This window comes from Hordeum vulgare, chromosome 2H (genome assembly GCF_904849725.1).
Source record: "Hordeum vulgare subsp. vulgare chromosome 2H, MorexV3_pseudomolecules_assembly, whole genome shotgun sequence".
NCBI classification, from domain to species: Eukaryota; Viridiplantae; Streptophyta; class Magnoliopsida; order Poales; family Poaceae; genus Hordeum; species Hordeum vulgare.
In genome coordinates, this window is record NC_058519.1 from 5,197,177 (window position 1) to 5,222,173 (window position 24,997).

Sequence of the window (24,997 nt, forward strand, 5' to 3'; positions counted from 1 at the left end):
AAACATGGTTGTTACGCAATGTCAAAGGTAAGTAAGGAGTGTCGCCTCTAGTAAAAAAATGCAGGATTTTTAAAACGCGTGAATAGGAAGATTTAATAGAATTTTAATGATTTTTTTTGTTCATAGTATTTTCTTTGTCAATTTATGTATATGTTCATATTTTGTATGTATAGGAAAATTGTGCAACTATAGACTGTACATTTCTCTAGATAAAGCAAAGCATGTGGTAATTTGTTATTTATTTTTAGAAGCACACTGATATAAGAAGTAGTTTATTTTTAGCAGGAAAATTCATAGAACTAGTTTATTTTTTTAGTTCATTTTACGATGGCTATCCCGCATCCTCGTCCTCGACTCGGCGGAGGACGACACCTGCTTGATCAGAAGGGCCCTGTCCGGGACTGGGCTCCGCCCGACTGGTATTGAGAGGTGCTACCTTCCGGGGGGCGTAGGTTGATGCGGAGCCAGCCCGTTGTTGACCCGATCCTTGTTTGGTGGCGGTCGCTTGGACCAGTGACGGTGCCGAGGCTTCCGGACACCGCGGAGGTGGTACGTCACCGTGTCAGAGAGGAGGACGAGCACGTCCGTCGCTACATGGTTGCGTTGGAGGGCAGGTTCTCCAATACCTGGCAAGTTCTTCAGGGATCTCACTGGAGCTACGATCCTGTGATGGTTCCTTCTCTTTGGGTGTCCACCGCCCGCGACGATACCCGTCGGGCGCTACGGTTCTAGCTGTATTAGTGATGCTATATGTATGACAAGAGATGATGTAGTTTTGCTTATAACTGAATGCATGCTAATTTGAATACTACTTTATTTTACGATTTGGTTTTGCTTATTGAATGCTCAAATTGGAAAAGTACTCCTACTTTGAATGCTAAAATTGGAGAGCACTATGCAGAAAAGTCCTACCTAATACTGATGATCATGTTGCTGGAAATGTTGTATGACAATGTTGTAAAGGGTAGTAATTGGTCTCTTCGGCTGCTTTTCAGAGATGGAGTCTTCACGATTATACTTGAGAAATCCTCCAGCATGCAGGTGCTGCCAGACAATTTTGTGAAGATGTTGGACGGCCATCGGCCACAGAACATGAAGCTGAGGCAGGCCGGCAACGGGTTTCGCAAGCTGTGGGATGTGGAGGTGGTGTTTGACACCTGATGGGGTTATAGTCCCAGGGTAGGGTCATAGGCCTGCCCTATAGGTCCTACCCAAGGACTACCCTTCATAGAGGACAAGGCCCTTGGACAGTTCCGACTGAACTAAGGACTCCCCCATTATCCAGTCGGTGACGAGCACTCGGAGCGTATTTGACGTACCGACTGGATTTCACTCTGTACATCGTAACCTCCCAGGAGGGCAACGGTCATACGTTTTCATACACCATTATTAACATTTAAAGCATACGTTACCTGTAATGTAGGCATTTATTCGTCACTACTCCATCCATGTCCACCGGGCCGTTATGAAGGGCAGCGCACTCTATATAAGGTGCCCTTCCCCACTGGTGCAGGGGTTGACATTTACTGTAATCCTATATTCCACTCGACACTAAGCTACCAAGAGCACTGAGACGTAGGGATTTTACCTCCACCGTAGAGGGGCCTGAACTCATACATCCTCGCCGTAGCTAAGGCTCTGCCCATCCTTTCGTACCCTACACATCTACTGTCAGACTTATACCCACGACAGTTGGCGCCCACCTTGGGGCAGGCGTCTAAGCGACTTCCAACGAGTTTGCGATTTCATCTTTTCATCATGTTGTCCGGCGGAGACTTGTGCATGGGTCATGAGATCCTTTTCGGCTCACCCTCCTTCATCGTCGACGATTCGGCATGGCTTCGGGATGCGCCTCTCGATGTCGAGGCGCTCCCCAGTCGCGGGGCTACGCACTTTCGTGCCGGTTCCCGCGGCATCCTTCTTCTCCAGCAATCGGCCTCGGTGTCGATCTTCGCCCCCGTCACGCGCCGCAATAAGCGGTCCCGCCGTCCGCGGCTCCAGCGTTGGGTGCAACACGCCCAGGCGCGATAGAATGCGTCCTCTCAAGTGGCGGTCCTCGAGTCGGTTGTGGTCGCGCCGCCGTCCCGGTGCTTGGACTCAGTTCCGACTGAGTTACCTTCTGAGTACTTGGGTCGCGGGTCTGCAGCCGAAGTTCTCATGGCCGATTCCCATGAAAGTCCCCTCCGAACTGGTCGGAACGAGCATGAGGTCGGCGAATCATCCGGCGCTCGTCGTCAACACCACCGTTCTGCCAGTCGACGCACTCGCCAGAGCAACGTCGAGGTGTTCCGCACACTCGTCCTCAACCTGACTGCCGCTGCCAAGATAGCCGATTCCCTCCAACCGACTGATTCAGAGGCTGGTAGAGGGATCGAGCAGATCCGTGCCCTGTTGCATATGGCGCAGCAACAAAATTCGGCGGTCTTCCAGTCGCACAACAGGATCCACAACAGTTCTGTTCACGCGAACACGCATCGGTCGGTTTTCAGCCCCGACTCTCATCAGCGACGCAGAGGAGGCAGTCGTTCCAGGAATCCCGAAGATCGTCGCCGTTCATGCACCCCTCCGCGGTGTGGGCCTTACGGGCCCCGGCATCACGATGATCGGCGTTCAGTCGGTGACGCGTATGATCCAAGGCCCGACGCAAGAGGGTACATCGCCCAGAAGAAGATCGACAGAAGTCGAGCCCACCGTGATGGTCACGATAGAGACCGTCCGAGTGGAGGCAGGACCGTCGTTTCTGGTCCCGAGTGCTTCAGTCGGGCCATCCGCTCAGCTGATATCCCTCCCAACTTCCGGTTGGCGACGGGAATCAGCAAGTTCACAGGAGAGTCCAAGCTAGAAACTTGGTTGGACGACTACAGAGTGGCAGTCCAGATCGGTGGCGGAGATGACCAGGTCACCATGAAACATCTCCCCCTGATGCTCGATGGCTCGGCGCGAGCTTGGCTGAACCAGTTAGCTCCGTCAAGCATCTACAGCTGGGCAGATCTGTCCCGAGTCTTCATCAAGACCTTCGAGGGTACGTTCAAGCGCCCTGCTGGTCTCGCGGAGCTCCAACACTGTGTCCAGAAGCAGAACGAGCCCCTGCACGATTTTATCCAGCGCTGGACGACCCTCTGCCACACGGTGGGGAACGTCACAGAGCACCAAGCAGTCTGCACCTTCAAGGCAGGCGTGCGGTACAGAGGTCTGTACCTGAAGTTCGGTCGGACAGGCGACATCTGCATGAGCAAGATGATGGAGATAGCCGCACGCTATGCAAATGGCGAAGAAGAGGACCGCATACGTAGCGGCAAGCATAAGGCAGTCGCCAATGGAGACGGGAACAACAATCGAAAGTAGAAGCAGAAAGCTCCATCCGCTCCGCAGGCAGAGGCAGCAGCCGTTACGAATGCCAAGTTCAAGGGCAAGGGGAAAGCTCAGTATACCCCCAAGAAGAAACAATTCGGAAACTCCGTCCTGGATCAGCCGTGTCCAATCCACACGAAGATGGACGAAGAAGGCAATCCCATATTCCCGAAGCATACCACTCGGCAGTGTCGCCTCCTGATCCAAGGATTCGGCGAAGGACAGCCGAGTGAAAAGGACAATGAGCAGGATGATGAGGATAAGGAGGATCCGTTCCCCCAAGTCCATGCAACATTGATGATTTTTGCTGACGTGGAAAGCAAGAGTCGACTGAAGCTGGTGAACAGGGAGGTGAATATGGCAACCCCAACCAACCCCACGTTCCTCAAATGGTCTCAGACTGCGATCACCTTTGATCAGTCGGACCATCCAGCACACGTGCCCACCCCAGGGAGGCAAGCTCTGGTCGTCGACCCGGTGGTGGAAGGAGTCCGACTGTGCAAAGTCCTCATGGACGGCGGCAACGGCTTGAACATCATGTACGCCGACACTCTCAAGGGGATGGGCGTTCCGATGTCCAAACTTAGCGAGAGCAGCATGCAGTTCCACGGAGTCATCCCAGGACGAAAGGCCAAGTCACTCGGCCAGATCGCGTTGGACGTCGTTTTCGGCTCCGACAAGAACTTCCACAAGGAAAAGCTGACATTCGAAGTGGTGGACTTCCAGAGTGCATACCATGCGATTCTGGGCCGTCCGGCGTATGCGCGTTTCATGGCCCGTCCATCTTACGTGTATTTGAAGCTGAAGATGCCGGGTCCCAAAGGTGTGATAACGGTCACAGCCAATCGGCAGCGGGCCGAGGAGTGTCTGCAGCAGGGGTCGAGGATTGTCGATCAGCAGATGGCTATCCTCGAGCTGGATGAGTACAAGAAGACCGCCGACCCCGCTGACTTGATGCGTTCGAAGAAGCCAGCTTTGGAGTTCGCATTCCAGTCGGCGGGAGACACGAAGAAAGTCAGCATCCACCCGACGGACGACGTCGCTGCCCCGACGAACATCTCCACCACCCTTGATCCAAAATAGGAAGCCGAGCTCATCCAATTCCTCCATGAGAACTGGGACATTTTCGCATGGAAGCCCGCTAACATGCCAGGTGTACCTAGGGAATTGGCTGAGCACCAACTGCATGTGGATCCTGCTGCTCGGCCCGTCCGAGAACGCCTGCGTCAGTCCGCCGCACACAAAAGGAAGGCAATCGGAGAGGAGGTGGCTAAACTTCTGGCAGCCAACTTCATTCGCGAGGTACACCACTCCGAGTGGCTCGCCATTGTTGTCGTGGTGCCCAAGAAGGACAAGTCTCTCCGTATGTGCATCGATTTCAAGCATCTCAATAAGGTCTACCCAAAAGATCATTTCCCGCTACCCCGCATTGATCAAATTGTTGATTCGACTGCGGGTTGCGAGCGTTTATCATTCCTTGATGCCTATGCAGGCTATCATCAGATCCGTCTATATAGTCCAGATGAATTAAAAACATCCTTCATCATCCCATTCGGGTGTTTCTGCTACATCACTATGCCATTCGGTTTGAAGAATGCAGGAGCAACTTTTATGCGCATGATCCAAAAATGCCTCCTTGACCAGATCGGTCGAAATGTGGAGGCATATATGGACGATATCGTAGTCAAGTCACGCAAAGGTTCCGACCTGCTGACTGACTTAGCAGAAACATTCGCCAACCTACGTAGGTACGATATCAAGCTCAACCCAGCCAAGTCTACATTCGGTGTTCCCAGCGGAAAGTTACTCGGTTTCTTCGTTTCCGAACGAGGGATCGACTTCAATCCCGAAAAGATCGGGACCATCGTCCGAATGGAGCGGCCGGTCAGAATACATGATGTTCAAAGGCTCACAGGTTGCCTAGCGGCTTTGAGCAGGTTTATCTCTGTACCGACTCATGAAGAAATCAGATACTTTCGAGTGGACAGATGAAGCCCAAATCGCATTCGACGACCTCAACGCCCTGCTTTCCACCCAGCCGGTTCTTACTGCCCCGCTCAGTAAAGAACCCCTTCTTCTATACATCACGGCTACAAATCAAGTCGTCAGCACTGTTCTCACAGTCGAACGCAAAGAAGAAGGCAAAGCGTACAAGGTTCAGCGGCCAGTATATTATGTCTCCGAAGTCCTGACTCCTTCCAAGCAGAGGTATCCCCATTATCAAAAGCTTATTTATGGGATCTACATGACTGCAAAGAAGGTGGCTCATTATTTCCAAGACCACTCGGTGTCTGTCATATCTGATGCTCCGTTGTCGGAAATCCTCCACAATCGGGACGCATCAGGCCGAGTGGCGAAGTGGGCAATGGAGATGTTATACTGCGACATCAAGTTCGAAGCCAAGAAGGCTATAAAGTCTCAAGCTCTGGCTGACTTCATAGCAGAATGGGTAGAACAACAGCAACCGACTCACATCTACTCGGCTCATTGGACCATGTTCTTCGATGGGTCCAAGATGTTGAATGGCTCCGGCGCTGGCGTAGTGATCATATCGCCAAAAGGTGATAAACTCAAGTATGTGTTGCAGATACACTTTGATTCTTCCAACAACGAGGCAGAGTACGAAGCTCTCCTTTACGGATTGCGCATGGCCATCACACTCGGCGTCCGTCGTCTGATGGTCTATGGCAACTCGGATTTGGTGGTTAATCAAGTGATGAAGGAGTGGGATGTAAGGAACCCCACCATGACTGCATACTGCAACACAGTAAGGAAGCTCGAGAAGAAGTTTGAAGGTCTGGAACTTCACCATGTTCCCCGACTGAAAAACCAAGCGGCAAATGAATTGGCGAAACTTGGATCCACTCGGAGACCGGTCCCGAGTGATGTCTGCCTCGAGCACCTACACATTCCCTTAGTAAAAGAAGATCCTTTCATAGAGGAACCAGTACAACCGAAGAGCTCAACAGATCCGACTGAAGTCGAGGTCCCTGCTGTGGTTGATTTGATCATGGAGATTCTTGCTCTCATCCCCGAATGGACTGTGTCGTTCATTGCGTACATCCCGAGGAAAGAGTTACCAGAAGACGAAGTCCAAGCTAGGCAGATCGTCCGCAGGTCGAAGTCCTTCACCGTCATTGATGGCCAGTTATACAGGGAAAGTGTTTCAGGTGTCCTTCAGCGGTGCATCTCCCCTGAGGAGGGACAGTTAATCTTGGAAGAAATTCACTCGGGAACCTGCGGTCATCATGCCTCCTCAAGGGCAATCGTCGGCAAAGCATTCAGAGCTGGTTTGTTTTGGTTGCAGGCGAATGAAATGGCAAAGGATATGGTCGACCGTTGTGAGGGCTGTCAGTTCTATTTGAACAAGTCCCACAAGCCAACATCTGCGCTGAAGACAATTCCTCTCGTCTGGCCATTTTCCATGTGGGGATTAGACACAGTCGGACCATTCAGAACAGGCCAAGGAGGATTCACACATCTTCTAGTAGCAGTCGACAAGTTCACCAAGTGGATTGAAGCCAAGCCCATCAAGAAGCTTGACGCCCTTACAGCCATCAAATTTATTAGAGACATCATCTCCAGATACGGGGTTCCGCACAGCATAATCACCGACAACGGCACAAACTTCGACTCGGACAGGTTCAAAGGCTTTTGCACAGGCCAAGGAATCCGAGTGGACTTTGCATCCATGGCGCACCCCCAAACAAACGGACAAGCAGAGCGGGCGAATGGACTTATCCTTCAAGGGTTGAAGCCTCGACTCCTGCGAGAAGTTGGACATGCCGCCGGCGCATGGGTCACCGAACTGCCTTCAGTGCTGTGGGGCCTCCGCACAACTCCGAATAGATCTACAGGGCGACCCCCGTTCTTCCTCGTTTATGGAGCAGAGGCGGTCCTTCCGAGTGACTTGCTTCACAACTCTCCACGAGTCGAACTCTTCTTCGAAGCCGAAGCGGAACAAGTCAGGCAAGATGGAGTGGATCTTCTAGAAGAGGAGCGCAAGATGGCACTGACTCTCTCAACAATTTATCAACAAGACCTGCGGCGATTTCATGCGCGGCATGTCAGGAGTCACACATTCCAAGCAGGTGACCTGGTGCTCCGAGTGGATCAGCAGAGACCTCACAAGTTGGCTCCCGCCTGGGAAGGACCCTTCATCATCTCTAAGGTGCTGAACAATGGAGCGTATCGACTTTACAACCTCGACAGGGAAACGGACGAGCCACGGGCATGGAATGGAGATCTCCTGAAGCACTTCTACACATGACCGCCAATGGAGAAAGTGTAAAGAACAAGTATCATTGAAGTAATATAAAGCAGATTGATTTCTTGCCAATTCAAAATTCTTCCGCGTTTGCAGACTCCGGTCTAAAAAACTAACTCCGAGTGTGTACTAAAAGTCACACTCGGAGACTTAGCTGCGACCTAGAGTCGCCTAAGTACAAACTCTCTCCGAGTGTGCACTAAAAGTCGCACTCGGGGACTTAGCTGCGACCCAAAGTCGCCTAAGTACAAACTCTCTCCGAGTGTGCACTAAAAGTCGCACTCGGGGACTTAACTGCGACCCAGAGTCGCCTAAGTACAAACTCTCTCCGAGAGTGCACTAAAAGTCTCACTCGGGGACTTAGTTGCGACTCAGAGTCGCCTAAGTACGAACTCTCTCCGAGTGTGTACTAAAAGTCGCACTCGGGGACTTAGCTGCGACCCAGAGTCGCCTAAGTACAAACTCTCTCCGAGTGTGCACTAAAAGTCGCACTCGGGGACTTAGCTGCGACCCAAAGTCGCCTAAGTACGAACTCTCTCCGAGTGTGCACTAACAATCGCACTCGGAGACTTAGCTACGACCCAGAGTCGCCTAAGTAAGAAGCTTCCTCCGAGTGTATACTCGAGATCCGCTCGGAGGCTTAGGAGACCCTCATTGAGGCTCATGTGGATGTGAAGACAATTGACAACTACATGAGTAACAACTCATTCCGAGTGTGCATGAAAAGTCGCACTCGGGGACTTAGCTGCGACTCAGAGTCGCCTAAGTAAAAAGCTTCCTTCGAGTGTATACTCGAGATCCACTCGGAGGCTTAGCAGACCCTCATTGAGGCTCATGTGGATGTGAAGACAACTGACAACTACATGAGTAACAACTCCTTTCGAGTGTGCACGAAAAGTCGCACTCGGGGACTTAGCTGCGACTCAGAGTCGCCTAAGTAAAAAGCTTCCTCCGAGTGTATACTCGAGATCCACTCGGAGGCTTAGCAGACCCTCATTGAGGCTCATGTGGATGTGAAGACAACTGACAACTACATGAGTAACAACTCATTCCGAGTGTGCACGAAAAGTCGCACTCGGAGACTTAGCCGTGACCGAGAGTCGCCTAAGTAAAAGCTCGCTCCGAGTGCGCACTCGGAGACTTGGCAGACCCTCATTGAGGCTCATATGGATGTGAAGACAACTGACAACTACATGCTCCGCATGTTTGCCATTGGCTTCACCAAGAAACGCTTGAGAATGACTTAGTGACTGAAGTACTCCAGGCCGTGAACACAAAACAAAAAAAACCACGAGCCAAAATCGTGTCAAAAAAGAAACTTAGCGAAAGAAGAGAAAAAATTTCGATAAGCTGGAACCACGAATGTGACGGCCAACAGCAGTGGCCAAAGTTTGATACAGATACCACTCGGCATACCGAGGTAAATGTGCGTTCACCATAAAGTTTTTCAAGCGTCAACGGGACTGACAGGCTCCACAAAGGTGTCAAGGTCGATTCCGTCTGCAATGCGAGTGGCGGTGTCCAGGAAGGTCTCCATGAAATCTTCGAATCGAAGCTTCTTGGTGTTGGCGACCTGCAACGTCTTCAGCTTTTCTTCGCGAGCTTCCTTGCAGTGTACTCGGACCAGAGATAGCGCCACGTCCGCACCACAACGAGCGGCAGACTTCTTCCATGCCTGCACTCTGCTTGGGATGTCCTCCAGCCGAGTCATCAACCCATCTATTTCTTGCCGGGAATCGTCTTCAGGCCACAGCTCCTTGTCGATCCGGCCGATGACTTCTCTCAGGCGGCCAACGAAAGGTCCCACCTTGCCAAGACGAATATGCGCTCGGAGCAAGTCCTGGTTGGCTTCGTCGCCGAGTGGAACGTTCGGAACAACCGACCGTTCAATGTCGGCTGCTTCAGCCTCAACATCCCGACAGAAGTCTACAAAGAAAAGACAAGCAGAAAGTAAGCGCAAAGTGAACTCCAAAGTCAAGAAGCGCTCGGCAAAAACTTACCACTAAGCAGTGCAACCATCTTCCTTGCCCAGTCGCTGACGTACTTCTCCTCCGCCATGCACCGAGTGTTCATCACCTTCAGCTGGCCCATCCATTCGGATCTTTGACTCTTCAATTTTTCAACTTCGGCTACCAATGCCTTGTTGGTCTCCCGGGACTCCTCCAAAGACTTCTCTTGGTCAGCAAGAGCCTCCTTCGCACCAGCCAGGTCATTCACAGCCGCCTCCAAGTCTGCAGCAAGCTGAATCTTCTCAGCCTTCAGAGCATTGTAAGGAGATCCCATTTCGCAAGTCTTCTGCCAAATAAGCACAAAGTGAAGATCAGACACATTCAACAAGGAAAAAGTGTCGACACATATGACAAAATAATCAAAGTTCTTCAGACCCCTACCGATGCAAGCAATCGACAGCGGTCTCGGGGACTACACCCAGTGGGTTCACTAAGAGTGACCCCACTGGCATGAACCTCGAACAGGTCGGCCCTACTGAGCTCCATGACAAACAGACAAATCTACGAGAATGCTATTACCCGACCTGAGTAACACTATTCTCGGGAACTACATCCAGTGGGTGCACTCCGAGTGCCCCCACTGGTACTATTCGGGCAGATCAGTTCTGATCTGCTCAGATCACGGGAAATGCATATAAAGACAACTGCCGGTGCAAGCACTCGACAGAAGTCTCGGGGACTACACCCACTGGGTTCACTCGGAGTGAACCCACTGCAAAATAATCCTACTGTATCCGAGTATACCACTTAAACCCCCAGTGGGTAACAAGAGGAAAGTAAACACTTACTAGCGCACTTACTCGGATATCGTCCCAGAGTTACATGCTTTTCTTGTACAAAGACGCGATGGAGTCATACGCTCCCTTGGCGTCACCCACCATCAGCTCCACCTGCACCATGGCGTCCTTGGCGGCCCCCACCTGGTCTTCCGGGAGGTGTCGGGCGTCATATTGAACGGTTGACGGACCCAGCGTGACAGAAGACTCCTTGGGCATTCCGAGCTCCACTCCAGTCGGTTCCGCCGCGAGGGGCACCGTCTAGGTCGGCGGCACCGTCTCGGTCAACGGCACGTTCATGGTGGGAGCAGCAGCAGATGGGACAACCTCGAGGACAGGCGCCAAAGCTGGCCCTGACCCCCTTTGGTCGTCGTTCTCCAGATGGATCACCTCCGAAGGAAGCCCGACTGAACAACATGAAATTACAGAAAAAGGGCAAGATTAAAGACAGCACTCGCGAAACAATAATACAAACTCTCGGAGTCGTGACAACGTACCTTGCTGGGATGTGGCAGCGTTATCCGTGACCATGGGATCATCGTCCTGGCGCGGCAGAGAGGTGGCGGAGGTAGCGGCTGTGTTGAGTGAAATCCACTCTACGGATGAGCATGAGTTCAATCAGATACTGAAAGAGGATGGGAGAACAAGACACTTATGCTGAGGCGACTGGAACAGTGATCCTCATCCGAGGCAAAGCTTTCCGAGGCTTAGGCCCACTAGGTTTGGCCACCTTGGACGGCTGGTCCGTGGGCTCGGGAGCAGCGTCCCTAGTCCTCTTCACACTCTGAGCGCTCGGAGCAATGGGAGGAGCTGGCGAAGCACTCGGGACCGCTGGAGGAGCCGGCAGAGCCGCGGGATCATGACGATGCTTAGTTCGATGCTCTGATGGTGGAGGTGCCGAGCTCTGCTCCCCAACCTCCTCCTCCTTCTCTTCGGTCTCCTCCTCCGTCTCCCCACTTTCGGAGACGTACTCGACGCTATCCATGCTGCCCTCCTGGCTGCCGTCCTCTTCCTTGACTGGGTTCCCGTTCGAGACGGAAGAATACTAGTTGGTCCACTCCTGCACAAAACACAGTCGGCAATGTCAGGCGGCGGGACAAGAAAAGCGATAAATCTAAGAAGATTGAAAGCACTCGACAAGATGTGCTCACCTCGTTCGGAGGAGTATTATCGGCGCGGAAGGGCTTCACCCGCCGGGCTCCTTCGGGGTTGTCGCATGCGCCTGTGATGCCTCGGACCCACGCTCTCATAGTCTCCCCGGTTACGCACTCTGGATGAGTCCGAGTGGAATCCGAAGGCCCCGCGTAGTGCCACATGGCGTGGTGTCGGGCTTGCAGCGGCTAGATGCGCCGACCCAGAAAAGTCTCCAGCAAATCTGTGTCGGTGACTCCCTTGCGGACGACGGCTATCAGCGCGTCGACCAGAGGCTGGATCTGGATCTTTTCCCCCTTTGAGAGCGCAAGCTGCCTGGGAGGGGCCGGACGGTCTAGGCTAAAAGGTGGCAACCCAGTCGAAGCATTCGGACAAGCAATGTCCTGGCAATAGAACCAGTTCGATTGCCAGTTCCTAACTGACTCGGACAACTGGAGAGGGGGTAGCTACTCTTTGTTTTCTTCTGGAAGCCTAAGCCCCGCAGAGCTGGAGGAGATGGGTCTTATCATCCGACTGGCTAAGCTTTTTGACGGTTTGGGACCTAGCGGAAAAGACGTACTTAAAGAGCCCCCAGTGGGGGGGGACATCCAATAAAGTACTCGCAAAGGGTGACGAATGCGGCAAGGTGGGCTATTGCGTTCGGAGGAAAATGATGGAGCTGCGCCCCGAAGTAAGTCATGATACCTCGGAAGAAGGGGTGGGGAGGCAAGGAGAAGCCCCTGAACACATGGCTGAGCAGCAGAACGCGCTCCCCCTCCTTCGGCGCCGGCTCCGTCTCGCCCTCCGGCAGCCTCCACGACTTGTCGACGATCATGTCGTGCTCCACCAGCTCCAGCAAGTCGTCCTTCGTCACCGTGGAGGGGAGGAAATCCCCCTGGATCCAACCCGCCGGCAGTGCCCGCTGTCGCCGCTGAGCAGGGGCCGCCCCCTTCTTCTTCTTCTTCTGCGACTCGAGTTTGCTGGTCTGCCCCTTCGTCATGGAAAAGGCAACAGGTCCGCAGAGGAGAAGAGGAAAGAGGAGGCTTGGGCGTGCAGAGAGCTGCGGGAGGAGCGGGGTTAATGCGAGGAAGATGAGCAGCGCAACAAGAAATCCCGCCGGAGAAGGCTTAAATAAGCTTCCGACTGGGTCACTAACAGGTGGACCCTAAATCTTATCCCCCCGACCGGCTGCTGCGATGTTAGTGGAGAAGATAAAGGCGCGGTAATCTGGGCGGCAAAACCTACTCGATGGCGATGTTGTCATCCCCGCTGAGCGCGCGGCAACCGAAATTTGAGGATCCCGGAAAATCCGCCGCTGTCAGTTTGACCAGTCACATCGAAAGATTCCGCAGAAGCACTCTGTCTCTGACGGTTCGTTTCACTGGTATATTCACTCGGACCACTGGTTGAAAGGATAAAATGGATCGAGGAAAACAACGCCAAAAGTCGCATCCATACCAGTCGGTTCCATACTCCAGACATCACTTCGTCGTTCCAACCCCGATCCGTTCGGGGACTAATGATGGGGTTATAGTCCCAGGGTAGGGTCATAGGCCTGCCCTATAGGTCCTACCCAAGGACTACTCTTCATAGAGGACAAGGCCCTTGGACAGTTTCGACTGAACTAAGGACTCCCCCATCATCCAGTCGGTGACGAGCACTCGGAGCGTATTTGACGTACCGACTGGATTCCACTCTGTACATCGTAACCTCCCAGGAGGGCAACGGTCATATGTTTTCATACACCATTATTAACATTTAAAGCGTACGTTACCTGTTAACATTTAAAGCGTACGTTACCTGTAACGTAGGCATTTATTCGCCACTACTCCATCCCTGTCCACCGGGCCGTTATGAAGGACAGCACACTCTATATAAGCTACCCTTCCCCACTGGTGCAGGGGTTGGCATTTACTGTAATCCTATATTCCACTCGACACTAAGCTACCAAGAGCACTGAGACGTAGGGCTTTTACCTCCACCGTAGAGGGGCCTGAACTCATACATCCTCGCCGTAGCTAAGGCTCTGCCCATCCTTTCGTACCCTACACATCTACTGTCAGACTTATACCCACGACAACACTGATGGAAGCATGTACCTAGATCGTGGCTGGAAGCAGTTCGTCCGTGCCTACGACCTGTGGCACGGGTACTTCCTTGTCTTCAGGTACGACAGCAACGCCACGTTCGCTGTGAAGGTGTTCGACACGACTATGTGTTGGAGGCGCTACCAGGACGACGACGATGCCAGTATGCTCTGTCTCTTCTTCCTCTCCATTAGGCTATATCTTACACCCATTTTTTAAAAAAACTTTTTTGCATTTGGCAAGACAATGGGAGCAGGAGCAACGAGTAATGACAATGTTGTAAAGGGTAGTAATTGGTCTCTTCTGCTTCTTTTCAGAGATGGAGTTCTTCACGATTATACTTGAGAAATCCTCCAGCAGGCAGGTGCTGCCGGACAATTTTGTGAAGATGTTGGACGGTCATCGGCCACAGAACATGAAGCTGAGGCAGGCCGGCAATGGGATTCGCAAGCTGTGGGACGTGGAGGTGGCTTTCGACACCGATGGAAGCATGTACCTAGATCGTGGCTGGAAGCAGTTCGTCCGTGCCTATGACCTGCGGCACGGGTACTTCCTTGTCTTCAGGTACGATGACAATGCCACGTTCGCCGTGAAGGTGTTCGACACGACTATGTGCCGGAAGCGCTACCAGGACAACGACGATGCCAGTACGCTCTGTCTCTTCTTCTTATCCAATAGGCTATGTCTCACACCCATTTTTAAAAAAAAACTTTTTTGCATTTGGCAAGGCAATGGGAGCAGGAGCAGTGAGTACTGCGACAGGTGCTATGTCTACGGCAGCAGCGACTCTGGCTATAGCAAAAGTAGCAGCGACTCTGGCTACAGCAAAAGTAGCAGCGACGATGGCCTTGCGATGGTGATCCCACAGCTGGGCGACCGGGCCATGCCAATTCTGGTAGAGGAGTACATCCCACAGCCTCGCCTGGGGCTTCGCCGCTCTAAGCGCATCAGGATGATGAAGGAGAAAGTGAAGAAGCAGGGGTGAAGATCTTAAGAACCTGATGGAGCTTTAATCTTTATAGTGGAAACCTTTTAAGTACGATAGTGTTGAACTGCTACTGCACTTTTAAGTATGATGGTGGTGTGCCTGATGAAATTTTGTGCATGCTCATGGATGCTCATTGATGAAAGATAAAATTATTTCATTTTGTGCTTGCTCATGGATGCTCCTTGGTTGGTGTATATAACAACCTAAATTAACCCCTAAACTAGCCCCTTTCAAAAAAAACTCAGCTTCAGCCAGGTGCTGACGCGTGGATGCCTTTTGGTCCCGCTTGGTGTCACCAACCGGGACTAAAGGACCCCCTGCCTGGCCTGGCCGCAGCGGCCACGTAGAGGCCCATCTGTCCCGGTTGGTGTAAGAACCGGGACTAAAGACCGAGTGCATTAGTAACGACCTTTTAAGTCCCGGTTTCAAAACCGGGACAGAAGACCCTTACGAACCGGTACAAAAGGCCCTTTTTCCACTAGTGAGATCTATAGGGAGGCGGTTCGATCTGCAACGTTCATGCCTAGTATTGTCGACTAAAAGAGGACATCTGCAACAGTTTGATGTGAGGAGATGTGCATGTTGAGACGGATGCGCGGTCACATAAAAAAGGACCGAATACGAAATGATAATATAAGAGATAGAGTTGGATAACACATATTGAAAAGAAGCTGGTCCAACTTCGTCTGCTATGCCATGTTTTCTTACTTCAGAAATTTTCCACAAAACCTAAGGAATGATGCTTAAGCTGTGATTTAATATATAGCAGCATATCTGCATATGGCCCCAGTTACTTCACTCCTTTCACCTTCCTTATCACATGGAATTATCTGCTTATGCTCCAGATTAAATTGACTTGATCAACTAGAGCATGACCGTTGGAAATGCAGGTACGTACTACTTGGATGTCAAACAAATCAGGCAACACGCGCATGATCTTATCTTTGCCATAGTACACCACCATGGTAGCGGGAAAGGGAGTAGAGAGGGTTAGGAAGATGAAGATTATACGAGGTCAGCATGTGGGCATTTTGAGTCTGTAATGTAGAAATGGCCTGAGCTCAGGTTGTTATCCTAGTCATTTGGAGAGCAATAAAATAATACTGTATCTCATCCGGTTGAAAATTTCAACCAGTTCTAACTGTAATAATGTAGTATGAATAACTTATCATTGTACCAAATTTGTTTATTTAAAGCCTGTTTTTCCCTTCCGCAAGTACTACAATCGGTTCCTATAGTTTTAGTGAAAACTGAAAACCAACTCCACGGACCACCACGATACAAGATTTTGTACTGGTAATTAATGAGATGGTGATGCAGGAACTACATGAGGCTGGCACATGATCCCATGCATTTCTGCAAGAAAGATGTTGATGTGGGAACAACTTCGTCTAGATCCCATTGTATCTATGATACCAACTGCAATTTTTAGAAAAATATACAAATTTCGTGATGCATATAGACTCTTCGTCTGGCAAGTCATCTTGCAAGTCATGTTTTTGTTGGTAATATAGTACTCCGTCTGTACGTGTTGAGGTAGTCAAGATGTGGATTGAACCAAATGACTCCAAATTCTGTCATATCTTGGAATCAACGGTCCACCACAGGCCAATAAGTCACTCGCAACAGTTCAACATCCTATGATGGACGCCAATGGCGGATGACCACGAGGAGGACGATGACTATGTGAACTGAGGAATTACTACACCCAACAAAAGGGAAACAGAGGATGCTCGCTCGTGCTTGCCACGTCATCGATTTTTTTCTATGGTTGGCGACATTGAAAAGAAAAGAAGCGAGAAAAGGGGCACATATACACCTGCGAAACATTATGTAAAACCTTGTTCCTTTCCTTCCCACGAAACCATCATTTTTATATTTTTTGTCCAAGCACGCGACCTCTTCTCTCTTTCTTCACCTCTCCCACACACCTCCACACGTGACCTTGAACTCTACCAGCTGACATCGTTCGTTCGTCGCCCAGATTCACTAAGGCCTTGTTGCCACCCATCAATGCAACTCGGCGGATTCAAACTCAAGACCTCATGTATATTGTCCTGCGTAGCTTATCACCCCACCTACACAGAACATGTGACTTGGGATGGGATGTTTTCCTTGTGAACTAGCCTATGGAGGACTTTTAGTCCGGGTTGGTGTTATCAACCGAGACTAAACGATCTTTTAGTCATGGTTTGTAATATCGACCGGGACTAAAGATAGACCCTTTAGTCCAGGTTAGTGTTATCAACCGGAACTAAAGGGTTCAGGCATTTATTCTCGATTAGTAACACAAAGCAGGACTAAAGGAGGACCCACACCAACCAGGACTAAAGATGACCGTACCGCTCATCCGCTTCTAACCGTTCAAACCGGGACTAATGCTCGCATTCGTCCCGATTCGACCAGAACTATTGCTCAATCCAAGCTAGGACGGAAGCTTTGTTTTCTATTAGTGATAGTACACCACCATGGTACCGGAAAAGGGAGTAGCAAGAGTTAGGAAGATGAAGATTATACAAGGTCAGCATGTGGGCATTTTGAGTCTCTAATGTAGAAATGGTCTGAGCTCAGGTTGTTATCCTAGCCATTTGGAGAGAAATAAAATATAATCTCATTCGGTTGAAAATTTCAACCAGTTCTAACTGTAATAATGTAGTCTGAATAACTTATCATTATACTAAATACTCCCTCCGTCCCAAAATAAGTGTCTCAACTTTGTACTAGCTTTAGTACAAAATTGTACTAAGCTTGAGACACTTATTTTAGGATAGAGGGAGTAGTTTATTTAAAGCCTGTTTTTCCTTTCCGCAAGTACTGCAATATGTTGCTATAGTTTTAGTGAAAAATGAAAACCACCTCCACGGACCCACTACGATACAAGATTGTGTACTAGTCATTTCATCCGTAGATGTTCGTTTGGGTCCGCATGGAGAAAAGTGATGGCCCAACGCGCGGAGCCATTGCCATTTCCTGTCCATTTTGTGTCCGTGCGGACCCATTTCAGTCTCAAATTTGGGGCTGATTTGGGTTGAAAGCGGACACAAAGCATATGTTTTTTGTGCTCTCTCGGTCCATGTATGTCCGTTGCATGCGAGGTATGACCTACCTGTCATTGACCCACTTCTCTCTCCTACCTTTTCTCTATGCTTCCCTATCCCATCCATTCCGCACCAACTCATCGGCGATGGGCGCGGCGACGACGTTCCCTCCAAGCCGACGACGTGGAGACCACGGATGCGGCGACGGCGATCTGCTGCGCAGCGGGCTTGACCAAAGGTCCCCTCTGTCGGTGAGGGCGCCCCAGGACACGAAGTTGGTTTCGAGGAACTCCGCCACCACGTCCGAGCAGAGCGTGCCCCGGCAGAAGGGCTCCGTGTATGAGTGGCCCAGGTCGCGAAGGTACAGGAACACGTGATTGCCCTCCCGTCGGGCGATCGCCAGGACCTCGCAGAGCCGGCACCCGTAGAAGAACGGGTGGCGGCCGTCGTACTGCTGCTCGAACGCGCTGAAGAAGAACAACTCCTCCGGCACGAACGGCGAAGGAGCGGCGGGAGGAGGAGGCCCCTAGAGCCCAGCGGGCTATCGACCGTGCAAGCCCTTCCACTATGCTCGACGGGAGCCTCGCGATGTTCCTGGCGAGGCCGATGTGGGTGTTCTGTGCGCTCCCGCCGGCGCCATCCCTCGCCGATCTTGACGACGTGCTTACATGTTATAGCCGGCGTCTTTGGAAGGGTGTTCCGCGACACGGCTCGCCCCGCCATGTTTGCCTCCTACATCGTCGGCAGCGTCTCCGCGCCTATGTACTCCATTAGCTGCGCCGATTTCGCCGTTCGCGTCCCCGTCGCTGGCGGCGCCTTCAGTTACCTCACGGTAACATGCGGCTGGCCGCGCTGCCGCTACCACTGCGGCACAGGGCGGGGCAAGTTGCCGCGGGGCAGGGCGAGTTGTTGCGGGATGGGGCGGGGCGTTCTGCTGCAACGACGGCGTGGAGGCGCGAAGGCGAGCTAGCGGGGACGGGGCGAGGCGGAATCGAAGGTTGCTCACTAGGTGTTCAACCGAGTGCCGAGGCGGACATATACAAAATGCGTGTGCCTTCCGTTGGGCGCGTAGGTTGACCCAAACAAAAAAACAGACACGTATGAGCGGACAGACAACCCAAACGAACAAAAAACAAACAAAGCACATGTTTGTTTAGGTCGCCCGATTGAAATTGCCCTAATGACCTTGTGATGCATGAACCACATGAGGCCGGCACATGATCCCAAGTCTTTCTGCAAGCAAAATGTTGATGCGGGAACAACTTAGTCCAGATCCCATCGTATGTATGGTACCAACTGCATTTTATTAAAAAAATATACATATTTCGTGATGCGTACAGACTCTCGTTTGGCAAGTCATCTTGCACGTCATGCTTTTGTTGATATCTATACCTATTAATAAAGCACATATTGCTTCTGTTGTCCTTCATTAAAATTATCCCTGAAGCTCGCATTAATTACCCACTATGTCATCCGTAAGTCAGAAACCGCCCGGCGCCTATTCCTTATACCGACCTATACCATTATATATCGAATGTCGAACATTAGCGGGATGGAGAGAGTCTTGCTCTTCTAACCTGAAGACTGAGGGATTCTCTGTTTAACTTCTCTACACCTTTTTGACAGATTAAATATTTTCTAAAATATTCATATATTACAAAAAATAGTTAATCATGTTAATCATTTCAAAGTAGTTAATACTTTTTTGACACAATAGACATTTTCAAGGAAATAGAAAAGGCTCTGACCGGCATATTATGGAGCATGCAGCCTATATGTACGTTTTTACACAATAAACATTTTCAAGGGAATAGAAAAGGCTCTGGCCGGCATATTATGAAGCATGCAGCCTATACATGCCCAATAGGCGTTGCACCGTGATTGGTTTATTAATAAGCGATCCGTTAAATTGCAACGAACGTGGGAATGGCGTACTGGTTGGGGTACCAAACTTCTACGCCTAAGACCCAAATTTGAGTCCTGCATATCTCACTTTTTTGTTTATTTTTTAAATCGGGCAAGTACACTCATATGACTTGGCGGGAAGCACATAAAATGTAATTTGGTATTATATGTGAAGCAACTGTAATCAGTCTATCTCAAGTATTTTCAATCACTGAATCTTTCAGACCAGGCCAAGGAGAACTATACCTTTTATGATTCTACATGAAAAACACATATGGGAATGTATCTGGTGCACCGGATGCCCGTTTCACATTCTAAAATGTTCGGAAAAAATCAAAAAATAATTAGTGCATTGACACAACATAAATGTATGTTGCCACAAAAAAATCAAATCAAAATTCAAAACATTGCCTATAGTGTTGAAACTGAAGATGGATCACTGTTTCTACTATAGACGACGTGGATGATTAAGGTTGATCACGTTTGTTGTTAATAGGTGGATATTGTGGCCGTATAAAAAAATGCAATACAAATAGAGCACCATGTGTGTAAGGATTTGTTTTACCTGTTGCAACGCACGGACATTTTTTGTTAGTATATAGTACTTGATCTGGACATGGAAGATGGTAGCTCAGGATTTCTTTAACAGGTTTAGATACCGGTCCAATGATAGAATAGGTGGATAGGTTTATAGTCCTATTTTACGCTAGTTGTGCCTTTTTTTTAATTCACACCTTTACTTTTCAGCTTTTCTATAAACTGGTTTTCGATTGCAGACATTGTATCCAACTTTAAATAAATATGACCGTATGCATCTTTCTAATGCAGAGGCCGAAGGTGATCCTTCTTTTTTAAAAGAAAATCAATAGTCCACCACATGCCAATAGGTCACTCTCAACAGTCCAACATTCTATGGTGGATCCCGACGGCGGATTATTTAGTGATCTATAAACACTCATATATATATTTATGGAGGGAGTACGTGTTGACGTAGTCAATATGTGGATTGAACCAAATGCTTCCAAATTCTGTAATATCTTGAAATCAACAGTCCGCCACAGGCCAGTAGGTCGTCCAACATCCAATGGTGGATCCCAACGGCGGATGATTTAGTGATCTATAAACACTCATATATATTTTCATGGAGGGAGTACGTGTTGACGTAGTCAAGATGTGGATTGAACCAAATGCTTCCAAACTCTATCATATCTTGGAATCAACAGTCCGCCACGGGCCAGTAGGTCACTCGCAGCAGTCCAACAATCCTATGATGGATCCCAGTGGCGGATGATTTAGTGATCTACAAACACGCATATATTTCTTTATGGAGGGTGTATGTGTTGAGGTAGTCAAGATGTGGATTGAACCAAATGCTTCCAAAATCTGTCATATCTTGAAGTCAACAGTCCGCCACACGCCAGTAGGTCACTCGCAGCAGTCCAACATCCTATGGTGGATCCCAACGGCGGATGATTTAGTGATCTACAAACACGCATATATTTCTTTATAGAGGGTGTACGTGTTGAGGTAGTCAAAGATGTGGATTGAACCAAATGCTTCCAAAATCTGTCATATCTTAAAAATCAACAGTCCACCACAGGCGAGTAGGTCAGTCGCAACACTCCAGCATCCTATGATGGATCCCAATGGTGAATGACGACCAGGAGGACGACGACGATGTGAACAAAGGAATTACTACACCCCACAAGAGCGAAACACAGGATGCTCCCTCGTGTGTGCCATGGCATTTGTTTTTTTATTGTGGTTGGCAAAATTGCAAAGAGAAGAAGCGAGAAAACGGGCATCTACCGTTCCGTCATTCCGTGGTAACACCTGCGGTAAAACTTTTTTCCTTTCCTTCCCCGGGAAGCCTTCCCTTTTCTATTTATTTTTCTTCACGCACGCGATCTCTTTTCTCTTTCTTCACCTCTCCCAGACACCTCCTCACGTGACCTCGAGCTCTACCAGCTGCCAGCCAGGAAGGACCTCGCGCCCTGGTCTTGTGCCCGCGGATCCTCCAGGTTCAAGCATCTCTAGCACAGATCTGGCTAAACGGACCGGGTAAATGGGCCGGCCCGACAGCCCGCGTGCCTGGCACGATACGGGTCCGGTCCAGCACGGGCTAATCGTGTTTGGACCCGGCATGAAGCACGCCTCCGGCCGTGCCTGGGTGTGGAGCCTCGGCATGCGGATCGGCACAGCACGGTCCGTTTATTTATATATATATATATATTTAGATTTTTTTAATATATATATATGGTCCAATAGATCAAAAAATAAGTCCATAAGGCTAAAAATACGGTCCATCATGCTAATCGGGCCAACATGCCGGCCCGTTTAATAAGCGGGCCATGCCTGGGCCTAGAGGCGCAGCCCACGGGCCGGCACAGCATGGCCCGACTAATAAACGTGCATGGTTGGGTCGTGTCGTGCCAGGCCCGATTACCACAAGCCGTGCCGGCCCGTTTGATCAGGTCTGCTCTAGCAGACCCCGCAAAATTAAAACTACAAAACTGAGATACGGATCGAAGAATATATTTTAAGGATACATTTTAACTACACCCGAACAGAAATTGTAAAAGTAACTATAAAACTGCGATAACGTGCTCCTTCCTCCGGTCCGACGACCGCCTCCCCTTCCTCCAGCCCGCCGTGTCCAACCCCGTCGGTCGCGCTCCATCGCCCGTCAATCACGCCCTATCACCATGTCGGCCTCGCCGTCCACGTCTCGTCGCCCACCGTCCATGCCCCGTCGCCTCCGTCGTCAGCGCCTTGCTCTGTTGCCAGCTGTGCCGGCCAAGCCGTGCCCCTTTGCCTGCTGCTCTGGGAGGATTCCGACGGCAAGCTGAAGTCATGGGAGGCCATGGTGAGATCGAGCTCGTCCAATTCAAACCGGCGGCGATCGATTGCGGCGTCTAGCGGCCTTTTCTGGCGTGCGGCGATGAATTCCGGCGAATTTAGGACGGATTACAGTAAACTCCACGACGGCGTGTTTGCTTGGACGAGGTTTGACCGGTATACGAGGCCCCCTAGAAACGGTCTTCCAACCTTCAAAAATAAGGGTTTCGGGTGTGGCTTTTTCGTGCCCCTTAAAAAATTATGGGTTGGACCACTTTTACAATTTCTATTCTGCACATTTTTTTATGACCAAAACTATAAAACGCAAAAAAATTACGGGTTTGACCACTTATACGGGGTCTGTTAGAGATGCTCAAAGGCCTTATTTGGATGCTAGGCTGGATATTTCCAGGGAAAACCTAACCAGGGTGGAATATTCTTGGAATAACTAGAATCCCGTGGAAAATTTACATGACCATCTCGAGAGATGAGTATAGTACCGGCTGAGGAGGAGAGGTGAGGCAACACTTGGAGCAGCATGTGGTGGTAGGAGTGGGAGATGGCGACCTGTGTTGGAAATATGCCCTAGAGGCAATAATAAATTAGTTATTATTATATTTCTTTGTTCATGATAATCGTTTATTATTTATGCTATAATTGTATTGACTGGAAACTCAAATACATGTATGGATACATAGACAAAACACCGTCCCTAGTGAGCCTCTAGTTGACTAGCTCGTTGATCAAAGATGGTCAAGGTTTCCTGACCATAGACAAGTGTTGTCACTTGATAACGGGATCACATCATTAGGAGAATGATGTGATGTACAAGACCCAAAATATGAACAAAGCATATGATCGTGTCAGTTTATTGCTACTGTTTTCTGCATGTCAATGTATTTGTTTCTATGACCATGAGATCATGCAACTCCCGGACATCGGAGAATACCTTGTGTGTTATCAAACGTCGCAACGTAACTAGGTGACTATAAAGGTGTTCTACAGGTATCTCCAAAGGTGTCTGTTGGGTTGGCATGGATCAAGACTGAGATTTGTCACTCCGTGTGACGGAGAGGTATCTCGGGGCCCACTCGATAATACAACATCACAACAAGCCTTGCAAGCAATGTGACTAAGGAGTTAGTTACGAGATCTTGTATTACAGAACGAGTAAAGAGACTTGCCGGATCGAATCTCAGGCAAGTAATATACCGAAGGACAAAGGGAACAGCATACGGGATTAACTGAATCCTTGACATAGAGGTTCAACCAATAGATATCTTTGTAGAATATGTGGGAGCCAATATGGACATCCAGGTCCCGCTATTGGTTATTGACTGGGGAGTGTTTCAGGTCATGTCTGCATAGTTCTCGAGCCCGCAGGGTCTGCACACTTAAGGTTCGGTGACGTTTTGGTATAGTTGAGTTATAGGTGTTGGTGACCGAAAGTTGTTCGGAGTCCTGGATGAGATCCCGGATGTCACGAGGAGCTCGAGAATGGTCCGGAGGTAAATATTGATATATAGGAAGTCTTGTTTTGGTCAGCGGAAAGGTTTCAGGCTCATCGGTAGTGTTTTGGGAGTACCGGGAGGGTATCGGGGACCATCGGAAGGGATGTCTCAACCCAAAAGGCCTCATGGGCTGTGGGAGGAGTCAAACCATCCCCTAGTGGGCTGGCCGAACCAACCACTAAGGCCCATGCGGCTAGAGGTGGGAAAAACTCAAAGGAAAGCAAGGGAAGGAATCCAAGTAGGAAAGGAATCCTACTTGGAGTAGGATTGGAGGTGGACTCTTCCACCTCCTCCTACTTCGGCCGAACCCCTAGAAGGTTTTTTGGCTGCCTCCTCCCCTCCCTCCCTCCTATATATACTAGAGGATTCAGAGGGAAAAGCTAACCCTAATTGCCACATACTCCCTCTACTTCTCTCTAGATCTGTTTCTCCTCTAGTCTAATTCGGCGGTGCTTAGTGCGAAGCCCTGCTGGATTAGTTCACCACCACCACCACCACGCCGTCGTGCTGGAGAACTCATCTACCTCTCTGCCGCTCTTGCTGGATCAAGAAGGCGGGGATCATCATCGAGCTCTATGTGTGCTGAACGCGGAGGTGTCGTCCGTTCGGCACTAGATCGGGACGGATCGTGATGGGATCGCGGGACGGATCGTGATGAGATCACGGGACAGGCTGCGATTTGGATCGTGAAGATGTTCCACTACATCTACCGCATTATATACGCTTCCTCTTAGCGATCTACAAGGGTATGTAGATTCACTCTCCCCTCTCATATATGATCATCACCATGGATAGGTATTGCGTGTGCGTAGGAAATTTTTTGTTTTCCTTGCAACGTTCCCCAGCAACCTGGTGGGGGATGGGCGAGCAAGAAGCGTCGTGGACAATCCCATATCCTCTCCCTCTCCCTCTCTCTCCATCTCTCCCTCTCCCTCTCCCTTTCCCTCCATCTCTCTCTCTCCCTCTCCCTCCCTCTCTCTCTCTCTCTCTTTTTCCATCGTGGTTAGGAAAAGGCAACTCAATTATTTATTAGTTTGGGTGACTGAGATACTGGGTAATCACTTTTCTGTTCGTAAGGTTCTAATTTGTTTTATTA